This window comes from Gorilla gorilla, chromosome 5, assembly GCF_029281585.2.
Source record: "Gorilla gorilla gorilla isolate KB3781 chromosome 5, NHGRI_mGorGor1-v2.1_pri, whole genome shotgun sequence".
In the NCBI taxonomy this organism is placed as follows: Eukaryota; Metazoa; Chordata; class Mammalia; order Primates; family Hominidae; genus Gorilla; species Gorilla gorilla.
The window spans coordinates 40,536,083-40,563,240 of record NC_073229.2 but is presented as its reverse complement, the minus strand read 5'-3'; the positions used below and the strand labels follow the sequence as shown (position 1 = coordinate 40,563,240).

The 27,158-nt window shown below is 36.3% G+C and overlaps 1 long non-coding RNA gene across 2 annotated transcripts in view; it reads left to right on the top strand.

Annotated features, from left to right (window-relative positions):
- LOC109027283 (uncharacterized) overlaps positions 1–27,158 on the top strand; it is a 464,512-nt gene that overhangs the window by 356,891 nt on the left and 80,463 nt on the right. The window contains exon 7 of one of the 2 annotated variants that reach the window (XR_008680885.1): positions 15,900–15,982. The exons of the other annotated variant lie outside the window; for it this stretch is intronic. This is a non-coding gene — a long non-coding RNA (uncharacterized lncRNA). The remainder of the gene's footprint in view (positions 1–15,899; positions 15,983–27,158) is intronic. 2 annotated transcript variants of the gene reach the window in all.

Genomic DNA, 27,158 nt, shown 5'->3' with positions numbered 1-27,158 from the left:
AAAATAGCGTGGCTATTGGCAAATGATAAATAGAAAATAAACAGAATAATTAGCCCCTAAAAATCAAAGATATAAATTGACCCTTAACTTACTACACAATATTTCAGAGGTTTGGGGATTTTAGGGTGCTGGGTATATTGAATATTTACATTCTAAACGACAAATTTTGATCTGTAACTCACATAAAAATCAGTTTCAAGTAGAATGAAGAGCTAAATGTGAAAGGTAAAGCAAAACTTTCAGAAAGTAGCAAAAGACAGTAACTTTATGTCGTGGAGTAGGAAAAGATTTCTAAAACAGGTAACAAAAACACTACTCAGTAAGGAAAAGATAGTAGATTACATTAAAAGTAGTAATTACTGTTCATTAAACCACATCATTAAACCAATGGAAACATAACAGACAGAGTGAGGAATATTATTTGCAACACATACAACCAACTACTCAATAATAAATTAGACACTCAAGTAAAATGGAAAGTTTTGAACAAAAACTTACAATGAAGACAGCAAAGTTGCCTGTAAAAATGTAAATTCTTCAAACCATTATTCATTAAAACCACAGCAAAATGCTACCACAAATTGAAGCATAATGACTAAAATGAAGAAAGATAATTGTAAGTGCTAATGAGGATATGGAGCAACTGCTTCTGGGAATATAAACTGGTACAACTCTTTTGTAAAAATCAGTGGCAGTATTTACTGAAGATGGACATACCTGAGATATGGAATGGATTAATAAACTGTGGCATCTTCATATAATGAAATGTTATAGAGCAATGACAAAAAATGAGATGTAACTAGGTACAATTAAATGAATAAATATCACAAATTCAATATTAACTGAATGAAATCAGAAAAAAAGACAAGACGATTCATAAGGTATGTTTCCATTTATACATTGCAAAAATAAGCAAAAAATTATATATGATGTTAGGAATCAGAATAGTCATCAACCTTAGAGAATAGTAATCAACCTTATTTAGTGAGAAAAGGTGGACTTCTGATCTATTTTTGATGTGGGTGCTGGTTCCTGAATGTGTTTATTTTAAAATTTCCTTAGCTATACACTAATAATTTGTGCATTTTATTATATATGTGATACTTTAATAAAAATTTCCTTAAAAATATAATATATATGATATATATATATATAAATACATTTGCTTACAATGTGTTAATTCTGATTTTTTTTTCTTTAAGGTACTTCTAATTGCAGATTTAGGAAAATTTGCCTCATTATTCAGGAGTTGATAAAAGCATAGGGTACACAACATTCAATATCCTGCAGACTTAAGAGCACACCATTTTAAGAAGCAAAGCCACACTGCAGAGAACAGTGATGGGAAAATTACTTGCAAATCCAGTCAACCCTTCCTGAACTGTATGGCATAGTGGTTAAGAGCTTGGGTTCTGGAGCCAGACTACCTGGGTTCGTCACTCAGCTCTACCAGTCACTAGCTGTGTGACATTTGGTAGGTGGTTACTTAAGCTTTCTGTACCTGAGATTTCTCATCTGTAAAATGGGAAGAAAAGTATCAATCACAGCACTGTTATGAGAATCACAGGGACATGCTTGTACATTCCAAAAACTTAGGTTACTTTCGGGGCAAAGGTTAAGTATGAATATTGTTTGTTGTACATGTTGTCTGCTATGTGTCAGACATGTTTATTTAATCCTAACAACCCCTCTTTCAGGTGGACATTGCCATTCCCATTACATGAAGAAGGAAACTGAGGCTTAAGATTAAACAGAAACTTGCTGAGTGTTTCACTCAATGTCTTCTGAGTCCCGGTCTGGTGTGCATTCAGCATTCTGTCTTCCATGGTGTTCTTGGATAAGATTACAAGCCTGGGCTCTACTACTTTCCTTTGCAGATGAAGACATAATTTAGTACATCTGATGAAACTGTGCAGAGATTATTAGTGGATTTGGTGAAAGTTGCTTAAATAAACTTTTACAAGTGACTATATAATTAGAAACTATCATCAGAGTGATCATCTCAATCACTTGAATTCATGAGGTCATCACAGCCAATCATGTTTTATTTTTTAAAACTTTCATTCAAGGATGAATTTATTAGGTTGTTAGTGAGAAAGTGATATTCTTAGTCACTGAATAGATTTCTGTACAGCGATCTAAGGATAAAATCACATGTTTTTGAGGTTTTGAGAATTTTTTTACTCTTAGAGCCTGCAGTGTTTAATTGGCACTTAACCTAATATAGAATGTATCAAAAATTAAGTAGGCATTAATTAGGAACACGAAATGTGAACTAGCCTTAAAAAGTTAATTATCAAATTGGTATAGCTATCTGTCAGCAGACTCCCATAAGCACCCTGTTAAAGCAGTTTCATTTTTTTAAATGTAATATGTTTCTTAGGATGTGATTACACATACAATATATGGTTGTAATTTTGAGTTAATTGCATAGTAGCTAGATTAACTTTTATATCATTACACTTTAATCAGTGTTTTTCATGATTAACGTTCATTTACATTTAAAGCTTCCGAGCTCTTTTTTCCATTGTCTCTGCTCCTCCCTTCTCATGCCAAGTGCTGACTTAATATATCATTGCATTAAAGCTCTCTGAGGACAAACTTTTGCATTTTCTCCCTTTAGGTACCATGAAAACGTTCATAGGAAACTATGATAATGATAGTATCTCTACCACAATGTACTGCTAATGACTGTAATTATCTTAATATATAGAAAAAAAGAGGCTAGATATTAGCTGGGAAAAGCCCATATCAAATAAAAAAAGTAGTTAATTCTCTATATCATTTTGACTTGAGTTTCATTCCAACTGAAACTTTCAAAGGAAAAAAAGATAAAATTAATGTCTTTTTCTTACACTTGGCTTGAACAGCATGAAAAACATCAGGAACTTTGAAAAAAATCATACTATCTTATTAGTATATCACAACTGATAAATTTGACAGTAGATTGAGAAAGAAATATCTCTTTCAGTTACCTTTCTAAAGAATACCATTACTGATCTGAATCAACCATTGAGATTTATGGTTGTTCCTTTAAAGATTTGTTTGTATTAATACAAAGAGATATATATATATAATAATTTTATAAAATATGTACACTATGCACAGCCTGACAAAACAAAAACTCAAGTACGTTGCAATTGCCTTTAAATACTAAAGTGCTTCGCTCCATCCCCCAGTGAGTGGCTCATGTCCTTACATTCCCAAACTCTGCTGACTTAGTTGCTATTTTCATTCTGTGTTTTAGTATTATTTGGATGTTAAAATTCTGTTTTTTTTTCTACCCGAGATAGTATTAGTGTTGCATTGTACATTAATTTTTGATTACAGAGTTGACCCTTGAACAAAATGTGAACTAGCCTTAAAAAGTTAATAATGAAATTGGTATAGCTATCTGTCAGCAGACTCCCATAGGCACCCTGTTAAAGCACCCTGTTAAAGAAGAGGGTTGGGGTACCGACCCCCTATGTAGTCAAAAATCCACATATAGCTTTGGATTTCCCCCAAAACGTAACTACTAAGAGCCTACTGTTGACCAGAAACCTTATCGATAATATAACAATTGATTAACACATATTTTGTATTATATAAGTATTACATACTATATTTTTATAATAAAGTAAGCAAGAGAAAAGAAAATGTTTTTAAGAAAATTATAAGGAAGAGAAAATAGATTTACTATTTATTAAGTAGAAGTGGATCATCATAAATGTCTTCATCCTCATTGCCTTCCCATTGGGTAGGCTGAGGTAGAAGAGGAACACAGGAGGGTTGGTCTTGCTGTCTTGGGGGTGGAAAAGGTGGAAGAAAACCTACACATAAGTGAAACTGGGCAGTTCAAACCCATATTGTTCAAGGGTCAGCCATGTTTGTTTAGATAAACCAACACATTTACCACCTTTTTTTGGTCTTCATTTCTTCTGAAATCTCAGACCATCCATCTGGAATCATTTTCTTCTGCCTTTAGAAATTCCTTTAGTTAGGATCTTTTCGTGGCTAACTCTCAAGTTTTGTTTGCCTAAAAATGTCTTTTCTTTCATTATAAATTATTCTTAAAAAAGTTATTTCCCCTAGGGGTAGAATTCATGGTTTACAATTCCTTTATTCTAACTCATTAAATATATTTTTCCATCATCTCTGGTATCTACTGGTGCTGATAAAAATTCAGCTGTTAGTCTAATTATTGCAAATTTGAAAATAATCTGCCTTTTTGATGTTTGTTTTTAGGTACTTCTCTTTTTCTTTGGTCTTCAAAATTATGTGACATTTGAAGACCTCCCAGCCCTTTGCTGAATGCCTCTCCAATCATTTCAGTTCCTGAAGTTTGTTCTCTAGGAGGTTCTGTAGGGAGGTGTGATGGTTAATTTTAAACTTGAGTGAACTAAGAGATAGCCAAACAGCTAATAAACTATTATTTCTGGGTGTGTGTCTGAGGATGTCTTGAGAAGAGAATTGATGGACTGAGTAAAGGAAGTCCACACTCACCAATGTGGACAGGCCTCATCCAACCTTTTGAGGGTTCAAACGGATCAAAAAGTCTGAAAGGAGAACTCTCTGTCTTCTTGAGCTCAAACATCCGTCTTCTGCCCTGGAACATCAGAGCTTCTGGTTCTCAGGTCTTCAGAGTCTGAGACTTAGACAAAGGTCATCTCTTTGTACCCTCCCCATCCTCTCTTATCTTCCCCCAACTCCCTCCAGTTCTCAGGCCTTCAGACTCAACTAGAAATTACACCATCAGCTGCCCTGGGTCTCTGGCCTTTGGACTCTGACAGAATTGTACCACCAGCTTTCCTTGTTCTCCGGTTTGCAGATCACAGATTGTGAGACTTCCTAGCCTTCATAATCTTGTGAGCCAATTTCTCATGATGAAGATCTATCTATCTATCTGTATATCTATCTATCTATCTATCTATCTATCTATCTATCTATCTATCTATCTATTTATAATTTATCTATCTATGTCTTTCTTCAATTAGTTCTGTTTCTTTGGAGATCCCTGACTAATACAGAAAAGCACAAGGAACAATATTGCCTGAGTTCTTGAACATTCATAAAGTTTCATTGATAGATTTTAGAATCAAAGGTCATTTTGACTAGATAAAATTCTAGCTCACATTTTCTTGAGTAACTTAAATTGCCAAGAGGCAGGGGATGGAGGAAAGTTTTACAGGGTCATGCTGTAGGGACTACATGAGGAATGAGGTCATGCTGCTGGGGCTACATGTGGAGGCAGGTATTTGGGAACAGGATGTTGTGCCAGCAGGTTGTCTGTGATTAGCCATTTCTCAAAACATTGTTCTCCCCAACCCTGGGCCCCTTCCTCATGGTTGCTTACTTAGTAGGACTCCACTATTGTCTAGATGTATATTATTATGTACTTTATTCTTATTATCTTATAACTTTTTATAAAATTTGATCACAATCCTTTCTTCCATTTTTATTAGTTTTTTTCCCTCTTTCCTTTGTTTTAAAATGAGATGAATTTTTTTTTGTATTTTTAGGAGGTAATACTGGGTCAAGTGAAATTTTAGCTTCACCGCTTCAGAGTTTCCACTTTTATTACTTTAAAAATAATCAATATATGTCTTTACACTTCCTGAGAACTGTCTTGTCTGTTCCCTTCCAACACATTAACCCATGGGACAATCTGGCCCACTAGTTGCTTTGTAAATAATGTTTTATCAAAACGCAGCCACAGCCAGTGGTTTACCTATTGCCTTTGGCGGCTTTTAGGCTGCAATTGTAGAGCTGAGTAGTTGCGATGGAGACTTCGGCTAGCACAGCCTGAAATATTTACTCTTCGTCTCTGCAGTAAAAGTTAGCATAACCCTTACCTTGATCATCTTTCTGTCCCCCTATTTTAACCCTGTCCTTCTCAAATTTGATTCCATTCCTACAAAGTTCTCCATATTGGCCTTTTCACTAGAAGAAGCCTTTAGTTTATTAGTTTTGGGACTTTTTTAGAGCTCAGACTGCTCCAGCACTTTCCTGTGTCATACAGTTCATTTGATTTCATCCTTGAATTAGATTCTGCAGAACTTCTTTCAATTTTAGTTGTTATTCTCAGGTTGATTTGCTTTTCATGTTGTATTTTCTAACATTGCTCCAACCATAATTCTTCATTCCAGTAGAGCAGTTGGTTACAGTTTCATTTGTTTGTTTGTTTGTTTCTTGAGATGGTGTTTTGCTCTTTTTGCCCAGGCTGGAGTGCAGTGGTGTAATCTCCACTCACTGCAACCTCCACCTCCCATGTTCAAGTGATTCTCCCGCCATCGCCTCCCGAGTAGCTGGGATTACAGGCGCCCGCCACCATGCCCAGCTAATTTTTGTATTTTTAGTAGAGACGGAGTTTCACCATGTTGGCCAGGCTGATCTCGAACTCCTGGCCTCCCAAAGTGCTAGGATTACAAGTGTGAGCCACAGTATTAGCTGTGTATTATTTAAACTATCAAAAAATCAGAAAAGAACTAAATGTAAATCAGGAGGAGAGATTTAAATAAAATACCAAATGTCATATATCATGGAATGGTATATAACAATTAAAAAAAGAGAGATTGGCTCATGTAAGCATCTGAAACAAGCTCCAAAATTTACTGTTAAATGAAAATACATGTCACAGAACAGTGAATGCATCATGGTTTCATTTTTATTTAAAGTGATACATGTATAGGTATATAACAGAAAAAAGATAGAAATCTTCATCCTAGATTATTAACAGGACACATCTCTGCTAAGAAAATCAAACTTGTGGCTAGTGAGAGAGCGACTTAGGCATTCTATTCTACATGGTGCTGTATGGTTTTAATCTTTCACAGTGGTAATTTATTCATGTGTTTGTTAATTGCACAACAATCAATATACATATGTATGTTTGTATATATATGTGTGTGTGTGTGTGTGTGTGTATACATATATATATGGATTAAGCCTTTTAAGGAATGGGCTGTAAGGAGAAATAAACGTGGAAGAGGGAGTTGACTCTCTGGAGGGAAAGTGAGAAAGGATGAGAATCAATGATGTCAAGTTGAAAGTGTTGTAAAAAGAACAGGGTAAGGACTGAAGCTGACTAATGGAACCTGATTCCAAACTTTATACTATATTATTCTGAATTCTGTCCTTTCATAGTAATGAATCCAATAAATACCAATGGCTTGTGATTTTAGCGCACTACCTTAAAAATGTAAAGACAGTAAAGAAAAGCCTAAATTAATATTTTTTAAAAATAAAGTCTGAAGGAAGTCATATCTGAAAGGGAGGAAAAGAATATTTTTATATTCTGAAAAAAATCTGCATTTTTTAATATACAGAACTTCATCAGTCCTGCATTCTGATGTATTATCATTTTTAAGAAGAGAATATATGCACACACAAATTAATTTATTTTCACCTTCTTGTTATGAATTTTGAAAAATAAGTTGATCATTTGAATTGTCTAGAATATTGAAAAGCAAAAGGTATAATAATTTTGCTTAATGCTTCACAATTTTAATCAGCTTGAAAATGGGAAAAATAAAGTGTATGTAAAAATAGATATTGTAATAGAGGCTGCCTAGAATAAAGACATTCAAGACAGTTTCAATTAGATTGTACTCTTTCAAAAGGTGTCTCATTTGAAGCAAATTGTATTCTGTCTGTTAAAAGGTATTCTAAGGAGTGCAAAGATTATTTGAGGTGAAATAACTGGATCTAAGCCAATGGAAGTCATTTGAATTGTTTAAGAGAGGATGTGTGATAGCATCTATCTCTGAGAATATGTTCAGAGTGGAGCAGCTAATCTAAATACAATGAGCACCCTGCTACTGGCAAACTTCATTAATAACTTGTATGGTGGAAACCTCTTGACTAGTGAGAAATCTGTCCAGTAAACATTGAAAAAGTGGCCATTAAACCTAAATCTGGGAGTGACTGGTCAACAGCACTTTAATATTAAATGCAGTCCTATAAGTATGCCTGACATTTCCAGTCTCCTTTCTAAAGCCAACTGTTGGCTACAAAAATATTTTGTTTTTATTTTCTGTCACCAAAATCAAGTATAAAATTCTAGAAACGTTCATATGCTGTGTTTATCTCATATATATGAAATATGTATATATATGAGACAGGGTCTCTCTCTCTCATGCTGTCACCCAGGTTGGAGTGCAGTGGTGCAATCTCAGCTCAATGAAACCTCTGCCTCCTGGGGTTCAAGCAATTTTCATGTCTCAACCTCCTGAGTAGCTGATATTACAGGTGCACATCACCATGCCCGCTAATTTTTTGTATTTTTAGAGAGATGGGGTTGCACCCTTTTAGTCAGGGTGACCTTGAACTCCTGGCCACAAGAGATCTGCCTACACTGGGCATCCCAAAGTGCTGGGATTACAGGCATAAGCCACCACGCCCAGCCTTAGTGTTATATTTTGAGCATTTCTATATTCTATAACTTTAGTTATTGCATGAAGAAATGTTAATTAAATTACCATAAAACACTTATTTAATTTGAACTCTCTGAGAATTATTTTGTCATTTGGGGGAAAAAAGAACATGTACTTATGCTATGCATATTCCAAAATATTAGAAATACTTAACTTTAGGATTATTTTCTTTCTTTGAGTGATGAGATTATAGCTGATTTTTATTTTCTTTCTGTCCTTCCTTCCTTCCTTCTTTCTTTAAAGAGATGAAATCTCTCTCTTACGCCCAGGCTGGAGTTCAGTGGCACAATCATGGCTCACTGCAACCTCAACCGCCTGAGCTCAAGAGATGCTCCTACCTCAGCCTCCTGAGTAGCCGGGACTACAGGCATGCACCACTATGTCCAGCTAATTTTATTTTTTAGAGATGAAGTCTCACTATATTGCTCATGGTGGTATTTCCTTCCTCATTTTCAGTTTCTCAGCACATTTGCAGACAGCATATGTTACTTTCATACTCAGAAAAAAAAGAGTAAATAGCAATTTTTTAAAAAAAAAGAAAAGAAAATCGGCCGGGCGCGGTGGCTCATGCCTGTAATCCCAGCACTTTGGGAGGCCAAGGCAGGTGGATCACGAGGTCAGGAGATCGAGACCATCCTGGCCAACACAGCAAAACTCTGTCTCTACTAAAAATACAAAAAATTATCTGGGCGTGGTGGCAGGCGCCTGTAGTCCCAGCTACTCAGGAGGCTGAGGCAGGAGAATGGTGTGAACCTGAGAAGCGGAGCTTGCAGTGAGCCAAGATTGCACCACTGCACTCCAGCCTGGGTGGCAGAGCAAGACTCTGTCTAAAAAAAAAAGAAAATCATAATTATAAAAGTTTGAACTTAAACATTTTGACAAATGAAAAAGAAGGCTCCCCTGACCATTGACCATTGTGTTAGTCCGTTCTTGCATTCCTATAAAGAACTACCTGAGACTAGATAATTTTTTTTTTTTAGACGGAGTTTCACTCGTTTCCTAGGCTGGACTGCAATGGCGCGATCTCAGTTCACCACAACCTCCGCCTCCCAGGTTCAAGTGATTCTCCTTCCTCAGCCTCCCCAGTAGCTAGGATTACAGGCATGCACCACCACACCCAGCTAATTTTGTATTTTTAGTAGAGACAGGTTTTCTCCATGTTGGTCAGGCTGGTCTCAAACTCCCAGTCTCAGGTGATCTGCCTGCCTCGGCCTACCAAAGTGCTGGGATTACAGGTGTGAGCGACCACACCAGGCCAAGACTAGATAATTTATAAAGAAGAGAGGTTTAATTGACTCACAGTTCCACACACTGTACAGGAAGCATGGCTGGGGAGGCCTCAGGAAACTTACAATCATGGCAGAGGACAAAGAGGAAGGAGGGCATTCTCCATGGCTGGAGCAGGACAAAGAGAGAGCAGGGGAGGTGCTCCCCACTTTTAAAGAACCAGATCTCCTGAGAACTCTCTCACTATTATGAGAAGAGCAAAGGGGAAATCCACCCCCATGATCCAGTCACCTCTGACAAGGCCCTTTCTCCAACACTGATGATTACAATTTGACATGAGATTTGGGTGGGGACACAAATACAAACCATATCACCCATTATGAATGTCTGGCCATTTGTACATGGTGTTAGAGTGCCAATGCGTTTACAGGAATGAATGAACTTGGTAACCATTAGCAATACTTTTGTACATTAAGCATTTTCCTCTCTCATGACCCTGAATTTGGCCTATGCTGGAATTTTTTTTCCATGGGCAAAGTTATGATCTGAATGTTTGTATCTCACCAAAATTCATATGTGGAAATCCTAATCCCCAAAGCACTTGGAGGTGGGACCTTTGGGAGGTAATTGGGGTTAGATTAGGTCATGAGAATGCAGCCCTCATGATAGGATTCATGCCCTTAGGAAAAGAGGAAAAGATAGGAGATTTCTCTCTCCTCCTTGTGAGGATACAAGGAGAAGATGGCCATCAGCACATCAGGAAGAGAGCCATCAATAGAACCGAATCAACAGACACCAAAAGCAATGGCAACAAAAGACAAAATTGACAAATGGGATCTAATTAAACTAAAGAGCTTCTGCACAGCAAAAGAAACTACCATCAGAGTGAACAGGCAACCTACAACATGGGAGAACATTTTCGCAACCTACTCATCTGACAAAGGGCTAATATCCAGAATCTACAATGAACTCAAACAAATTTACAAGGGAAAAACAAACAACCCCATCAAAAAGTGGGCAAAGGACATGAACAGACACTTCTCAAAAGAAGACATTTATGCAGCCAAAAAACACATGAAAAAATGCTCATCATCACTGGCCATCAGAGAAATGCAAATCAAAACCACAATGAGATACCATCTCACACCAGTTAGAATGGCAATCATTAAAAAGTCAGGAAACAACAGGTGCTGGAGAGGATGTGGAGAAATAGGAACACTTTTACACTGTTGTTGGGACTGTAAACTAGTTCAACCATTGTGGAAGTCAGTGTGGCGATTCCTCAGGGATCTAGAACTAGAAATACCATTTCACCCAGCCATCCCATTACTGGGTATATACCCAAAGGACTATAAATCATGCTGCTATAAAGACACATGCACACGTATGTTTATTGCGGCATTATTCACAATAGCAAAGACTTGGAACCAACCCAAATGTCCAACAATGATAGACTGGATTAAGAAAATGTGGCACATATACACCATGGAATACTATACAGCCATAAAAAATGATGAGTTCATGTCCTTTGCAGGGACATGGATGAAATTGGAAACCATCATTCTCAGTAAACTATCGCAAGAACAAAAAACCAAACACCGCATATTCTCACTCATAGGTGGGAATTGAACAATGAGATCACATGGAAACAGGAAGGGGAATATCACACTCTGGGGACTGTTGTGGGGTTGGGGGAGGGGGGAGGGATAGCATTGGGAGATATACCTAATGCTAGATGACGAGTTAGTGGGTGCAGCGCACCAGAATGGCACATGTATACATATGTAACTAACCTGCACAATGTGCACATGTACCCTAAAACTTAAAGTATAATAAAAAAAAATAAAAATAAAAATACAAAAAACTAAAAAAAAAAAAAACTAAAAAAAAAAACAAAAAAATAAAACAGACACCTTGATCATGGACTTCTGAGCCTCCTGGACTGTGAGAAATAATTTATTATTGTCGAACACACTCAGCCTATGCTAATTTGTCACAGCTGTCCAAGCGAAGAAGGGCATGGAGCACCTCCCCATCTCTTTAACCTACACAAACCTCCCTTTATTCCAGGAACTACCAGCCACTGAAGAAGATTTTGTATAATTTGTGATTGGGCTTGATCTAAAAACCATATTATCTTATGATATAGTAGTCAATGCATTATCAAAGAATATTACATAAAGCCTTCACACCAAATACTAAATCAGACATCACTACCACCAAAATATCAGGGCAGCAATGTTATCTTATAGAAAGAATATTAGATTGTGACCCAAAAGAAATCTGCTGTACCCGTGATTTTTTTTATAACTAGTTATATGAACTTTGACAAATCACTGGTCCACAATTTACCCATGTGTAAAATCGAGAATTGGATTAAACGTTAAGTACATTCTCTTCCAGCTTTAAACTTGTTTAAATAGTTATATATTTAGGGGTTACAAGTGCAGATTTCTTATACACATATATTGCATAGTGGTGAAGTCTGGGCTTATAATGTACACATCATTTGAATAGTGAACATTGCACCCAATAGGTAACTTTTCAGCCCTCAAAGCTCCCCTCCCATTTTCCCAGCTTTTATAGTCTCCAATGTCTATTATTCCACTCTGTATATTCACATGTACCCTTTGTTTAGCTCCCACTTATAGGTGTAAACATACAGTATCTGCCTTTCTGTGTCTGAGTTGTTTCACTTAAAATAATTGCCTCCAGTTCCTTCTGTGTTGCTGCAGAAGGCATGATTTTATTCTCTTTTTTATGGCTGAGTAGTATTCCATAGTATACATATATGTACACCACATTTTCTTTATCCAGTCTTTCATTGATGGACACTTAGGTTGATTCTATGTCTTTGCTTTGTGGAATAGTGCCATGATAAATATACAAATGCAGGTATCTTTTTAATATAATGTTTTATTTCCCTTTGGGTATATATCCAGTGGTGATATTGCTGGATCAAATGGTGGTTCTACTTTTAGTTTTCTGAGAAATCTCCACATTGTTTTCCATAATGGTTGTAGTAATTTGCATTCCCATGAACAGTGTATAAGCATTCCCTTTTCTCTGCATTCTTACCAATATCTATAGATTTTTGACTTTTTCATTCTTCTGCATTGGCTAACTAGTTTTCCCAGGACCATTTATTGAATAGAGTGTCATTTCCCCAGTGTATATTTTTGTTGACTTTGTTTAAGATCAGTTAGTTGTAAGTATGGGGTTTTATTTCTGGGTTCTCTATTCTGTTCATTGATCTATGTGTCTATTTTTATACCAGTACCATGCTGTTTGGGTAGCCTCATAGTATAATTAGAAGTCAGCTAATGTGATGCCTCCAGCTGTATTCTTTTTTCTCAGGATTGCTTTGGCTATTTGGGGTCTTTTTTTGGTTGCATATAAATTTTATGATTTTTTTTTCTAATTCTGGAAAAATGACTGGTAATTTGATAGGGATTGCATTGAATCTGCAAATTGCTTTGGGTAGTATGGCCATTTTAACAATATTGGTTTCTTCCAATTTATGAGCATAGAATGTTTTTCCATTTGTTTGTGCCACCTATGATTTCTTTAATTCATGTTTGCAGTTATTTTATAGAGCTCTTTCACCTTCTTGGTTAAAAATACTCCTAGGTTTTTTTTTTTTTTTTTGATGCTATAATAAATGGAATTGCCTTTATGATTTGGTCCTTGGCTAGATTGCTATTGGTGTATAAAAACACTACTAATTTCAGTATGATAATTTTGTACCCTGAGACTTTTCTGAGTACATTTATCAAATTTAAGAGTTTTTCAGTGGAGTTTTTAGGGTTTTCTAGATATGAGATTACATTATCAGCTAATAGGGATACTTTTACCTCCTCTTTTCCAATTTGGATGTCTTATTTTTTTTCCTTGTCTTTTGCTCTGGCAAGGATTTCCAGTACTATGTTGAATAACAGTGGCAAAAGTGGGGGTTCTTGTACTTGTTCTTAGAGGAAATGCTTTCCACTTTTTCCTATTAAGTATCATGTTGGCTGTGTGTTTGTTGTGTATAGCCTTTATTATGGTGAGATATGATCCTTCTATGCCTAGTTTGTTGAGGATTTTTATCATGAAGGATATTGCATTTTATTGAATGCATTTTCTGTGTCTGTGGAGATAATGATATTGTTTTTGTCCTTAATCTGTTTATGTGATGTACCACATTTACCAATTTGTATATGTTGAATCATCCTTGCATCCCTGGAACAAATCCCACCTAATTATGGTGTATTATGTTTCTGACGTGATATTGGATTTAATTTGCTAGTATTTTATTGAGAATTTTTGGATCTGTGTTCATCAGGGATATTTGTCTGTAGTTTTGATTTTTGGGTCCTTGTTTGGTTTTGATATCAAGGTGACATTGGCCTCATAGGATGAGTTACAGAGAATTCACTCCTCCATGATTATTTATGAATAGTTTCAAGAGGACTGGTAGTTATTCTTTGTAAGTTTGATAGAATTTGGCTATGAATCCATCTGGTCCTGGTTTTATGTTGTTGTTGTTGGGAGATTTTTTTATTTCTGATTCAATCTCACTATGCATTACTATTCTGTACAGGAGTTTTATTTCTTCCTAGTTCAATTTTGAGAGACTGTGTATTTCCAGCAATTTAACCATTTCCTCTAGGTTGTCTAGTTTATGAATGTATTGTTGATAATAGTCTCTGATAATCTTTTGTATTTCTGTGCTATCACTTATGTCTTTTTTCATTTTTGATTGTGTTTATTTTGATTACCTCTCTTTTCCTGGTTAGTCCAGTTAGTGATTTGTCAATTTTATCTTTTCAGAGAATCAGCTTTTCCTTTCATTAATCAATTGTAATTTTTTGGTCTCTATTTTAGTTAGTTCTGCTCTGATCTTTGTTATTTCTTTTCTTCTTTTAACTTTAGGTTCAGTTTGTTCTTGTTTTCCTAGTTCCTTGAAGTGCAATGATATGTTATTAATTTGTGAGTATTCCACCTTTTTATGTAGGCATTTAATGTTATAAACTTCCCTCTTAGCAGGGCTTTTTCTGTATCCACAGGATTTGATACACTGTGTTTTCATTTTCATTTGTTTCAATAAAAGTTTTAAATTTTCATCTGAATTTATTCATTTATGCAGTGATTGTTTAAGAGCATACTGTTTAATTTTCATGCATTTGCTTAGTTTACAAATTTCCTTTTGGTGTTGATTTCTGGCTTTATTCCACTGTGGTCTGAGGAAATAATTTATATGATTTTGATTTTTTAAAACTTGTTAGGAATTGTTTAATGGCCTAAGAGGTAATCTATCTTGAAGAATATTCGATGTGCTGATGTATATTCTGCAGAATGTGTATTCTGCAGCTGTTGGATAGAATGTTGTATAAATGGCTATTAAGTCCATTTGGTCTAAAGTCCAGTTTAAGTCCGATGTTTCTTTTTAATTTTCTGTCTTGACGATCAGTCTAGTACAGTGAATGAGGTGTTGAAGTCACCCACTATTATTGCATTGCTGTCTGTTTCTTTAGGTTTAGTAATATTTGTTTGGTGAATTTGGGTGCTCTAATGTTGGGTGCATACATATTTAAGATTGTTGGCTGAATTGATCCCTTTATCATTATATAGTGACTTTCTACATCTTTGTTTTTACTGTTTTTGATTTAAAATCTATTTATTCTAATGTAAGTATAGCTACTCCTGTTTGCTTTTGGTTTTTGTTTGCATGAAATACCTTTTTCCATTCATTCACTTTCAGTCTTCATATCTTTATAGGTAAGGTGAGTTTCTTGAAGGCAGCATATAGTTGGATCTTTTTTTTTTATATTCATTCTGCTACTTCGTATCTTTTTAGTGGAGCATTTAAGCCATTTACATTTAAGGTTAATATTACTATGTGAGGATTTGTTCCTGTCATATTGTTTTTTTCAAGTTGTTTTATACATTCTTTGTTTATTTCCATTTCTGTCTTTTTTTCTTTGTGGTTTGATGGAATTCTGCCATGTTGCCATTTGATTCCTGCCTCTTCCTCCTTTGTATGACTGTTTCATAAGAGCTGTGAATTTTATATTTCTATATGTTTTCATGATAGTAAAATTGACCTTTTCTTTCTATGTTTAATAACCCTTTGTGCATTTCCTGTAGGGACAGTCTCATGGTGAGAAATTCCCTCAGTGCTTGCTTGTCTGGGAAAGACTTTATTTCTCTTTCATTTTTGAAGATTATTCAAGCAGGATATAAAACTCTCAGCTAACAGTTTTTTTTTTCTTTCAGCCCTTTGAAAATGCCATCCATCCTCTTCTGACCTATAATGTTTCTGCTGGAAAGTCTGCCGTTAGTCTGATGGAATTTCCTTTGTAAGTGACTAGACATTTTTCTCTTGCTAATTTTAAAATTTTTTCTTTCACTTTGACTTTAGACATTTGGATTATAATATACTCTTGTTAATTCCTTTCTGTGATGTATTTTTCTTAAGATTGCTAGGCCTCCCATATCTGGATGTCTAATGCTCTTAATAGAGTTGGTGAGTTTCCATCAACTATTTTCTCAAATGGATTTATTAAACTGTTGATCTCTCTTCCCCCTTGATAATACTGACAATTTGTACTTGCAGTCACTTTATATAATCCCAGAAGGCTTTGTTTATTCTTTCTTATTTTTTACTTTATTATTTTCTTACTGGATTATTTAAAATACCTATCTTCAAGTTCTGATAGTCTTTTTTCTGCTTTATCTAGTCCATGATTAAAGCTTTAAAATGTATTTTTATTTCCCTCAATGAATTTTCTAGTTCCAGAATTTCTGTGTGTGTTTTTAAAGATATTTATCTCCTTGGTATATTTCTCATTCATATCCAGAATTGATTTTTTGGTTTCTTGTATTGTTTTTTAGATTTCTCTTGCATCTTATTGGGGTTCTTTAAAATCAATATTTTGAATTCTTTATCTGACATTTCTAGGAGTTCTTTTTGATTGGGATATGTTGCTAGACAATTGTTTTATCTTTTGGTTGTGTCATATTTCCCTGCTTTTTCATGTTTCCTGTGGTCTTCCACTGATATCTGTGCATCTGATGTAGCAGTTGCTTGTTCCAATTTTTTGAAATTACTTTTGTAGGGGAGAAATTTTCCCTGAGGTTATATGTATATTGTTGATTAATGTAGTTTGACTTTGACTTTGGGTGCCTGTGGTAGTGTGATCTTTGCATTACTTCTTTGGCAATACACAGAGTCAGTGGTATCTGTGATTTCCTCAGTTGCTTAGGGTATAGTTATTAATTCAAGTAGTGGTGCAATTTTTGAGGAGGACTTGGATGTAAACTGAGCTAATCTTTGGGCCCTGGTGGTGGCAGCAGTGGGGTAAATATGCTCTGTTTAAGGCCCCAGAGCAGTTTACACTGGCTCTAGTGTTAGAGGGTCCTGGAGATGTGATTCTTGAATCTTCAGGTGGCTTGCTTGGAAACTAGAAGTGGAAGAGGTGGACCAGGCATGTGGGTTGGTTCTTAGACCCTTGGGCAGCTGAGTTGGTGTGGGTGACGGTTGTAGCAGTGGTGTAGCCACCCACTGGTACCCAAGAAGTCTATGCTGGTGTTGCTGAAAGCTGTGATATGTTGGGTGGGCTAGTCCCTAGTCCCCCAGCTGCCCATAGCAGGGCAGTGGCTATTGTCCGAAGTGCTTAGGAAATCTTTGTCTCCCCATCTCTTCCCTGGCTGGGTAGTGGCTGCAATCACATTTGCTCAAACTCAACTCAAGGGTGGGGCACAGCCCAGTGTTAAACCCTCAAATTGGTGCAAACTGTGGGTTTATGAACAGAAAGGGCAGGGCCCCTCTTAGATGAGCAACATGGGTAAGATGCTGTGGTCAGTATGGTTCACTCAAGTCTCAGTCTCACAGTAGCCCATGATAGTGTGGTGGGTATTGTTCTAGATAGGAGAGCCTAGTTTCTTTGTTCCTTCTTGGCCAGGTGGTGGCTGCAGTCATGCCAACTTTAACTCAGCCCAACGATGGGATGTGACCCAGGATTAAACCCTCAAAATGACACCTTGGGCCTGAGACAAGGGAGGGGCCTCTCCTAGGTAGGCAGGATGAACAAGAAACTACGGAGTGTGCAGTCCACTTGCATCTTAGTCTCACAGCAGGCCACTGCAGGTCAGTTGTTATTGTCCTAGATATGTAAAAGAGCCTGTCCCTTCTTGGCTGGGTGACAGATGCAGCTACATTAGCCCAAACTCAGTCCAAGGTGAAGGGGGGTGAAGTCCAGCGTTAAACTCTCAAAATGGTGCCTTGGGCTTGGATCGAGAGAGAGCGAAATCCTTCTCAGGCAAGAAGTGTGAACAAGCAGCTGTGAGGAGTATGGCTCATTCACATCTCAGTCTCAACAGCAGCCCAAAGCAGGGCAGTAGGGACCCTATCAGGGGTTTGTGGGATGACAATCTCCTCTCTCCCTCCTCAAGGCAGTGTAGCAGCAACAGCCATTTCTGTAGATCACTGGTATCTAGGTTCTCAAAATGTCTCTCAGCTGAAGCTGCTCCAGGCTTAGATGTCGATGGGATGCTGCATGGGTTCTGTTTCTGGAGTAACATCTCTGTGAAATCTTTAGGCAGTGCTGTATGTCAGGCTTGAAACCATAATGGGTCTGTTAGCAGTGCTGAATCCATACATGTCTGCAGCAAACTCAATTCTTGCCTCCTTGAGAAAGCAATGTGGCCAAGGGGCATAAGGCAGAAGGAGAGACTGAGGCAAGTTTTAGGGGAGGAGTGAATGTTTATTAAAAAGTTCTAGAGCAGGAACAAAAGGAAGTAAAGTACACTTGGAAGAGGGACAAGCGGGCAACTTGAGAGACCCAAATCCTCTGTCCAACGCTTGACTTGCATTTTTATACATTGGTATGATTCTGGGGTTTCCATTTCTCCTCCCTCGATTTTTCCCTCGGGGCAGGCTGTCCACATGCACAGAGGCCACATGCGTGGTGTGTTTACTGAAGTTGTGCCCATGCTCATTTGAGGTGCTTTTCCCTTACCAGTTGAGCATTCCTAGAGGAAGGTCATATACCAGTTAAATTCCACCATTTTACCTCTTAGTGCACATGCTTGAGCCTTCTCACCCAGCTCTTGAGATCTTATCATGAAGCTGCTGATCACTAGCTTCAAGAGTGAGCCTTTCCCTGGCACCAGCTGTGACCAATTACTATTTTAGAGAAACAGTTTAACAAATGCCTGGCCATCACCTGATGATCGCCTGACATTCCTGGGTGGGGGCCTTTCCTCCCCTGCTCATGTCTGCCTAGCTACTTACTCTAACAGGTCAAAGGTTTCTCCTGTAGCCAAGATTATAAAAGTTTGTTTCAGAACGTGGAGCCCTGGGGGTTTCTCTCTTACTGATTCCCCATCTCCAGGAACCTCTTTTGGCTCTTAATCCCCGGCCAGACAAGCTGCCTCAAAACCTCTCCTTACTTACTTCTGGTGCTTTCTATCTCTGGTGCATGTTAGTGTTCTCTCCTAGATGATCTCTTCAAAATATCTCTACTTACTATTCTGGTTCCTCTCCGTGGAGGACGCACATACTACCTGCATCTAGTCAGCCGTCTTGACCTCAACCTCTCTTCTAGCTTTATAATTCTATGGTTTCCTTCATGTTGTTAAGAAATTCTCACTGTCATATAACAAAATCAATAGGAGAATACATTTAAAACTGTTCATTAGAGCTTCTCTGGAAGTCTGTTTCCATGTGACTGATACAAAATAAACAGTATTATAAAAAATTGAAATGTGAATATATAATGTTTTGTTCCATAGTTGCCATAGCACTAGGTTATGTCCACACATGAATAAACAATCTTATATAATAATTTATTTAAGAAGGAAAATATACATATGGGGTGATAATGGGGCCCTGTTGCTCTGGCATACATGTAAAAGGAAGGCTAAATTATTTTTATTTTAACCTCCTGCCTTGAGATATTATACTCATTTGTAATAGCCCTAATCTGTCAGTCATTATTTTCTTCTGTATCACATTGCTATTTAATTTATGAATTGGAGAATAAATGCCTAAAGCATAATCTCTGTACAGGGTAGTTTATTCCCTTTGACCCCAATCTATCAGATTCTCTCTTATCTCTTATCAAGATTATCTCTTATCTGATTATCTCTTATCAAGAGATAAATCCTGTTAATTAATAGTTGCTGAAGAAGCTGACAAGAAAGCTTGGATCTGGTGGGATTGTTTGGGAAACTTTTTAAGGCAAATCATAATCCTCATAAAATATTCCTTAAAGATGGTAGCTATAAATTATACCTAACTTTCCTAAGTTACCAATGAGCTAGAAAGATTTGATTTTCAATGCCTTTGCATCATAAAATATCTTTATGCTTTTTAAAAATATTATTTCTGTTTTATATCTTATTGTTTTTATTTTCTCCTAAGTAACTTTGTCTTCTTTCTAAGAGGGCATAATGAATGACACACAAACCAATGATAAATGACAATTTACATATCAATTATTTGTGTCTTTGGTTTTCTCAATGACTGTACCATATTTCCATGAACAACTGATCTAATGAGTAGGTAGATAGACTGTAATGATTTGGAAAATAATCTATGTAGTAGCTGGCTATCTGAATCAGTCTAGTCGGTACCATAACAAAGATCTACATAAAGCATCCCTCAGTCTATAAAGAACCAAAGCTGTAACTGATAACATATATTCCATAGCATCCATTCTACATTTCTATCAATGCCTCCCACGTGGCCTGAAATGAGCAAGATGCTTAATAAAAGTTTTTTGAATAAAGAAAGAAATTACAATTTTTTATAACACTCTTTTATAATGACAAAATGATGAATTTTTCAAAGAGTTAAATAACAAAATAATATTGGCATCTATATCACATTGTCAACTGTTCTCTACAAGAACCCCTGGTCAAATATCTTCACTCATATGTCTGAAGTATGATTTGTGATGATATTTTGGAGAAAAGAGATTAGAAAGTATAATGGCTATTTTTTACAGCTTCTATCTTGATCATTTAATTACTTTTTCCCTTCTGATATATTTTCTATTGAATTTATTTGGGACAGTATAATTAAACTTAGAGAATTGTTTTATTCTTTTGTTCCAAGTTTGGATTTTGAGACTTTAAATTCTGTTAATTGATAGTTGCTGAAGAAGCTGACAAGAAATCTTGGATCTGGTGGGATTGTTTGGGAAACTTTTTAAGGCAAATCATAATGGCTGGACCGGGAGTAAATTGATTTTAAGAGGAAGGAAGAGCTGCATAGTGAGATAATTAAATAAAAAAAAAGAAAGAAACAGGAAAAGAAAGGAAGGAAGGAGGGAGGGAAGGATGGTGGAAGGAAGGAAGGAGGTTGGGAGGGAGAGAGGAAGGAAGGAAGGAAGAAAAGAAGGAAGTAAGGGAGGAAGGGAGGAAAAGAAGGAAGGAAGGAAAGAAAAAATGGAGGAGGAAGTAAAGAAAACAAGTGAGTGAAATTACACTAGAAGTTTTCTGAGCATAACTTTTGTTATACTTGTGAGAGAATAAAGTCATTTTGATGAGAAAATCTGAAGAGAAAGGCAAAATTCTTTTGAAATGTTTTTCTTTGGTAGTTGATGAGTTATAACTTTCTTTACACTAGGAAAGAAAACTATTAGAACAGAAAAAGTTGATGGGTTATTTATATCAAACAATTATAAAAATGAGACTAATGATAAATAAAAAACAAGTTTAAAACAATTTTAACAACCATATGAGTAAACTAAAGCATTTTTTTCTATCAATATTTGAGGTATAAAGTGTTTAGAGAATTGAAGTTATAAATTAGAAGAAAAAATACCGAATTTTAAATATTTATAACAGATATGATATTTTTGCTGGCTAATTTATTTGTCATCCTAACTGCATCACTAGATGCCTGATACTTGGTTAAATATTACTTCTGGGTGTGTCCATGAGAATGTTGCTGGATCAGATTAACACTCGAATATGTTAAACTGAGTAAAGCACATTGTTCACCCAGTGTGGGTGGGCCTGATCTAACTTGTTGAGAGCTTGAATAGAACAAAAAGGGAGAGGAAGGGAGAATTTGCTTTCTCTGCACAATTGCTTGAGCTGAAACATCAGTCTTCTCCTGCTGTTGGATTAGGACTGTCTCTCGGTTTTCAGGCATTCAGGTCTACAGACTTCGACTAAAACTATGCCATTGACTCTCCTAGATCTATAACTTGCAGATGCCAGATCATGGTACGTCTCAGACTACATAATCAAGAAAACTAATTCTAATCTTTCTCTTTCTCTCTCTGTCTCTCTTTCTCTCTCTCTCTCTCTGTCTCACACACACACACACACACACACACACACACACACACACACACACACGTATATATCTCCTATTGGCTGTTTCTCTGGAGAACCCTAACAAATACAGATATTTTAATACCAAGAGTGATTCTAGAGGAAGAGAATTTCAGGAATCATTTTCTGAATTGGTTCTAGCGTTTCCAGAATTGGCTGTCTAATATGTTTAAATTTAAAGATGCTCATGTCTCTATTTTCAGTAGTAAGGAGAGAATTGATAGTCCATAGCATGAATTGGTAACAGAGATACACAAAATATCTGCTTTGGATCTTCTTAATCACTCACTTAAAAGAATCAAGGAACTCAGTAACTTTATGTATGATGCTACTGAACATTTTTTGAAAACTATAATGAGATGGTCTGGTTGTTCCTAATGTCACCGGACAAAGAAGTGGTGAAAGAAAAGGATGAGCTCATGGATTTGAATTTCCTTAAAACTTATTTAAGTTTTCCAATGGTATTTCCTACAAACAATTTTTATTTTAAAATGTGCTAAAATTGAGAAAATCTGCATATCATGAAGTCTAACACTCACGTGAAGGTTGAAGAAAATTTATACTTTATCAGGGAGTCAATACTCCACCCAACAGCCTTTTTCTACCCACAATGCAAGATTAATGTTCCTAGGAGTTATAGAGAAAACTAAACCCATGGAGGAGTAGCTTTGTTATTGGTGCTATTACGTTGGACCACAATAAAACTGTGTTGGATTTGAGTCTTGACTGATAAATTTAATCACAGATTTATCTCTGTGTTTTACTTTCAACAAATATTTGTGGACACCCTATTCCAAGGTAAAAAACAAAAACAAATAAAAACAACAACAACAACAACAACAAACTTTACCAGACATTATAAGGGTTAAAAGGAGTATATGACATAATTCCTGTAGAGATGACATATATCTAAGTTATTGCTTGAGATACAAATATGGCAATGAAAGGAGGCTATAGGAAGTTTCATATACTTAGTACATGCTAATCTCAGGCATTTCAGAGTTTGATGATGATGTAGGATTTGGCTTTGAATCAAGGGTAATATTTGTATAGGTAAGTAGGTAGGTGGGTAGGTATTAGAACATGGTGAGTGCTTCAAGTAGGCAGTCATGAGTAAAGCATGGAGGAAAAACTGAAAAGTCAGCTAACAATAGTGTTTGAGTTTAGCTAGAATATAGATTTCATTTAGGAGCTTAATAAAGATAAAGAGGAAATTATAGTTTGGGGCCAATTAAGTAAAAGACTTTTAATTCTAACTTAAAGTTTTCCAAATTAATTCTTTTAACAATGGAAGAACATTTCGTAGTTTTCAAATAGAAAAACGTCATTGTGGTATTCTATGAAGGTCTGGGAAGAGAAAGAAAAAAGTGATTTGTCTTTACTGAGTGTTACTGACTCAGGTGATCTTTTGGTAATAGATTAGAAATGTTAGTTCCTAGTGCAATTACTCGTCATTAATAAGAGTTTAAGGTAACTATCGCAAACAGAAACCTTCCCTCAAGATTGACATAGCCTGGGTTATTTTTACTGACTTATCTCATGGGGCTGAGTTGATAGATCTCAAAATGCTTTTTAAAAAGCAGACTGGGTGGCCAGGGCCAATTCCCAACTGATCCAGATAGAACTTGGCATAAAATCCTCTAGGGAATGTCTGGGTCCCACCAGCTCTGCCACCTGACCACTAGTGGGCAGACACAGCCCTCGGTTCTCAGGAAAATTTTATATCACAGAGGGGAATCAGGGTCAGCGATTTCAGGGGCAGTCCCTTTCACTGCTTAATCCAACCTGGCTGACTTAATGATATAAACTATAGATTTACTGCCTCTGCCCCCTGAGCACGGAGCCACCACCTTCACTCTAAAGGTAATTCCACCTGGTAATTAACTGTGAAATATTGAGTGGCCAGTGTCTGACCTGAGTGTTTGTGCCAAGCAAAAGTTTCACTTGTTTTTTTTTTTTTTCTCTCTTTCACTGCCAGTTTGTGTGTACGTGTATTTTTAAGTATTAACTCTCATGGAAGCACATGCCTATTTAAAATTCCCAGACGATGAGTCAGACCCGTTCAGTGAGGTTCCTGGAGAGTCACATGATGTGATTTGATGAAACTTCACCTTATGAAGGGTTGGAGGAAAAAATAAAAAAAACACTTTCAGACTTATATACATATACACATATACATACACATACATATATATTATTGTGGATATATACTTGTATATAATGTCATATAATTTTACATACATACACACACACACACACACACACACACGGCAGAGAAACAGACAGACACACATATACATGCAGTTAAAAAAAATCCCTTTGCTTTGTTTCTCTCGTTTCCCTCAATAGATATTTAAAAATCTGGTGAGCCAACAGCTCATGCCTCTTTGAAACAAGAAGACAGCAGAAGCCCTGTAGCTACATGTGCTGCATATGAGTTTTAGTTATGTAGCTACCCTCTGAAATCACAATAGTGAAACTGGAAATTTGGATTCCAAAGTGATAAAGAGCATTGCTGAGACTTAGGATATCTGAGTCGTTTCACTTGCTGCTCTGATATGCTATAGGATTATTTAGGCCTTTAAAAAATTCTGTATTATAATTTATACTTTTCTTCAAATCAGTTTGATGTTTCATGGTATAACTAACATATCTTTCTACGTTGAACAGTAAAGTAGGCTACCTCCTGTGAATAAATCCAAATTATAGTAATTTCTGAAGCTCTTCAGTTAATTTTTCTGTATGTCTTCTCTAAGCGTAAACTCACTCTAGGAGTGGTATTTGCAGTGTGAAAGCCTCATTTGCTAATGAACCCTAGCTATAAGCAGGATTGAGTCACTTCTTATGAAAAATATATGAGTTATAGAATAGTAAATATTCTAGAATGAGCCTGCCTCAAGAGAAGTATGGTTGGAGAGCAAGAAAGCTAATAGTTGCTTATAAAGGGAAAGTTCCCTTCAAAAGGTTGAGGACAGACACAGGATTTTGGGAGTGTCTTGTTGTTTTAAAACATCATAGAGGAAGTAATTGCTGCATTGATTCATTCACTTAATAAACATTTATTGAGAGCCCACTGTGTGCCAGAAACTGCTAGATGCTGGAGATTCAAGAACCCACAAGTCCTTCTAGTTTGATGGATGGGAGTTTCATAAGCAAATAGTTATAATTCGGGAATGTGGAAAGTACTGTGAAAACACAGGTGCAGCAATGACTAACTTTGCCTAACAGAATTTGATAAAACTTCACAGAGGAGGTGATATTTGATCCAGATCTTTACAGATAAGTAGGAAATGACTTGTTGAAAAATTACTAAAGCAGAGGAAAAAATTATGAATATTGGGAATGTAGGGTTGAAAGAGGAAGGCCCATTAAAGATGTAATTTAATATTAGCCAGAACTGGTCCATAATAGGGAGCTTTGAATGTGCAATTCATTTGCACTTTTATTCTGGGTGAATCCAGAAGCTAAACATATTTCAGCAGTGGGTTTAGAACCAGGAAATGGAAAGCGACTAGCAATCTAGGCTCTCTCTCATAATATTCATCCTCAGTCTCTGTCCCTGTTTCTGTCTCTCTCTTTCTTTCTTCCTCCTTCTCCTTAACTCGCTCAGGCTCTCTCATCTTTAGGTCTGAATAATTTTTCTCTGAAGAATGACACCATTTTGTACTAAGATATTACAATTTTCATCATATCTAGTAATAGTCTAAACTTACTGGGGTTGCTATATCTATATGCCAAAGTTCCTAGAGAGAGAATCTTATTTGCCCAGCTGATCCAATGCACTGTGGTCAGGAGTGGAGTCACATGGTACGGATACAAGTCCTGGAAACAAACCTCCATCAAAAGGGAAGGACATTCTCATATAGGCAGACCGTGGGTTTAGCATTGCTCCAAAAGTTATCTACGACTTATAATAATTCTATATTGAATGCTCCTAAAAGGATTGTGGGAGTGTAACATGACACTGTTACCTTTTGCACAATGCAAACCTAAATTTGCTGAGGTTGTTTTCTGTAGCTTTTATTTATCTCTATATTTTGTGAGTATTTCTTGAGATGTCCAAGAAGGTGTATTTCTCCACAAAAAGCAGAACGGTGGACTGGGACATGGAACTTGAGTCAATGTGAATATTTTTTATTTTTCTTTCTTCCTTCTTCCCCGATGGTCACTAGCCCCAGTTAGGTAAAGCAGATTAATTATACTAGGGGTTAAGTGTGATACAATGGTTATACAGGATTGAAAATCATTCCTTTGATAGTCCGTTCCTCACTGTGGTCTGCACATAAGTAAGTTTCAATGAGATCCTGATGTTCATATATAAGTAGAGCCTGTAAGTGCCTGAAATTTCTTCTAACATATTTTTATCACGGAAATATGATGTAGCTGGTAGTATAAAGAAGCCCCTGAGCTTTGTTTTATTTATTTGTTATTTTTATTCTTAAATTTTTCAAATTCCCTATATCAAAGCTGTTTAGCAGGTTATCAGAAAATGGAATTATTAGTAACTCGAGTTACTTTGTGAAAATTCTTAAGAAATAACTTCATTCCAACATTTCCATAGATTTGTTAGCATGCAGACTTAAAAAATAATAATTCCAAATCACATCTAAATTAATTCAAATTTGTATTTATGAAGGTAACTCTAACTGCCGTAATAAATTCTCAAACATCAGTGGTTTATTACTTGCTCACTTAAAGTCCAAAATCGGTTTTCTTGATTGGTAGATGGCTCTTCTCCATGATTAGGGAGCTGATACCTTTCCATCCTGTGGCTCTACCGTGTTCCACACACAGCTTCTACAGTCACTGAAAAAATAACACAGAGAACTGCAAATGGGAAGTTTTTATGGGCCAAGCCTAGAAACGGCACAAATCACTTCCACTTATATATATTCAACTGGCAGAAGCCAGTCCCACAGCTGGGCATAATTACTAGCATGGCTGCACTTTGCTCAAGAGGAAGAGGAAATGAGAGTGATGAAAATCCAGCTAGTCTCCTTCACAAAACTCTTGGTAAAGTCTCTTACAGTGCTTATTCTTGATATGAGTAACAATAAAAAGGCATAAGTTTATTTAATGTAAGCTAATTTGAAAATCATTCAGCAACATTAAAATCCAGTGTATAAATTACAACAACAAAATGCATCTGATGCTATTTTGTTGTCTATAATACAAATAAGCATT